Below are 2551 nucleotides of genomic sequence, written 5' to 3' on the forward strand. Positions count from 1 at the left end.
CTACTGGCTGTACTCTGATGTAGGTCTGTGTATGTTCATTGGAACTGGGGTGAAAACACTTGACATATCCATCAGCTTGCAGTTTGAGCATTTCTTGGCAAATAGTGCTTATTGCTTCCTTTTCACTAAAATAAATTCTCAAAGCAACTTGAAAATATAATAAAACTGTGAAGAACAGGCATGAATGTCATCATCAATCAGTAAAATACCATTAAAGTATCAACAACTGAAATCAAATTCAGCATGTGTTCCTTCTTTCTCTTGGAGCCCATTTTAATATAGGTTATACATACAGATAAGGAAGTTTTTTTTTAAAAAAATTAAATTTTAAAACATACATAACTAAACAATCACTCAGTTACACACATAACATAATCCTACACTAAACTAAAACATACCATAAATCATATTAATTTATATTACTTCCCAACCCCCAAATCATGTCATTCCCTCCTCTTGTGCAAACCTATAACAATTAACACAACAAACAAACCCACTAAACACTAACACAAACTATACTTGATTTCCCACTTCGCAAACCCTCAGTATATATTTCTCATTAATGCTATCTTATTTTATATTACTTGTGACCTAAATAATGAAACAAAATTACTTTAAGCCTCTATTTCCACAAATATAACCTGCCCTTTTTTCATCTTCATAGAAGACAAAATAGTTCCCAATATTTAAAAAAAAATTGTCCAGTGATTTTTCTTTGATCATCATTGCCAATTTGCTCCTCTCAACCAAATGAAAAACCTTAATAGTCCCACTCTTCTTCTGTAAGGAAGATGATCCGTTTTCCATTCTGGGCAAACAGTCTTGCTGCTATAATCATATAATCATCACTGTAATTTATACCTTAAATTTCTTTGTTTATATATCCAATAAAAACAACTCTGGTCTTAACTCAATTCTACATTTAAAAATGATTGCTTTTGTATTTGTTTCCAATAGCTTTTGCCTTTATTACAAGACCACAACATAGGATTAAAAGCAGCTTTATGTACACCACATTTCCTGCATTTGCTTTTGAATCCTGTATACATTTTAGACAATCTTTCTGGCATCAAGTATTTATCTGTACCTCAATCATCTTATAAAAATTGTCTCTCATATTTAGGATGATAGCTTATTCAATCCTGTTATCCACATTTTCTCCCAGTGTTCCATTTCAATATTATAACCCAAATCCTGATCATATTTAATGATCATCTTTTACCTGTTCATCTTCCAATTTTACTTTCAGTAACATTGTATACATTTTCCTAATCAAATGGTCATCATCAGTACATAAATTCAGTCCAGACTCAATTTTTTCTTTGTGAAAACCCAAACATTTTTTTAATCTACCTTAAATCTTTCCAGCAATCGCTTATAGAGATAGCAGTGAATCCCTCTCTGGCCAACTCCAAGCACACTTCCTTGAAGAGTGATGGAGTCTCCTTCCTTGGAGGTCTTTAAAGAGAGCCTGGATGGCCATCTGTCAGGGATGCTTTGATTGAGATTTCCTGCATGGCAGGGGGTTGGACCAGATTACCCTTGTGGTCTCTTTCAATTCTATTATTATTTATTATTAACCTTTATTTATGAAGCGCTGTAAATTTACACAGCGCTGTACATGCAATCCTTTTAGTTAGACGGTTCCCTGCCCTCAGGCTTACAATCTAAAAAGACATAACACAGAAGGAGAAGGGAGTGGTGATGGGAAAGGGTAAGAGGTCCAGCAGTTCCTCTCAACCTCCGAGGCCTGGACCAAGGCAGATGGACTGAAGGGAGGGCATGGCTTCAAAATGGAAGGTTAATCATTATCCAGGGAAAATACATACTCACAAGTAGGATAATGCATATACAGTACATAGCAATACAGGAAATGGATCGATAAACAGCCAACAACAGAACATCAGATAGTAAGCGACAATTATGCGATGCCTGGGAAGGCTTCTCTGAATAGGATGGTTTTCAACTCCGTTTTGAAGCTGGTTAAAGAAGTGATGGCTCTTGCTTGTGGAGGAAGAAGGTTCCAGGAGTGAGGGGCAGCAAGTGAAAAGGGGCGAATCCTAGTTGGGGCAGAGGAAATCCTGGGCTGAGACAGGAACCATTGACTACCAGAACGGAGGGCCCTGGTGGGAAAGTGAGGAGAAAGAAGGTCTGATAAGTAAGGAGGGGCCAGTCCATGGAGGACTTTGAATGTCGACAGCAGGAGCTTATACTGAATGCGGAAAGGGAGAGGGAGCCAGTGAAGGGATGCCAACACAGGAGAGATGTGGTCAGAGCGGTGGGTGGAAGTGATAATGCGTGCAGCTGAATGCTGGACAGAGATTAAAGGACGGAGGTGAGAAAAAGGAAGCCCAGCCAGGAGGACGTTACAATAATCCAGTCGTGAGATCACTAGGGCATGGACCAGGATCTTGGCAGTAGAGGCGGAGAGATATGGTCGGATTTTGGCAATATTGTACAAAAAGAATCTACAAGCCTTGGCTGTGGTCTGGATCTGAGGGATACACGACAGAGAAGAGTCAAAGATAAAGCCAAGACTGCGGGCTTGCTG

This window comes from Sceloporus undulatus, chromosome 2, assembly GCF_019175285.1.
Source record: "Sceloporus undulatus isolate JIND9_A2432 ecotype Alabama chromosome 2, SceUnd_v1.1, whole genome shotgun sequence".
NCBI lineage: Eukaryota > Metazoa > Chordata > Lepidosauria > Squamata > Phrynosomatidae > Sceloporus > Sceloporus undulatus.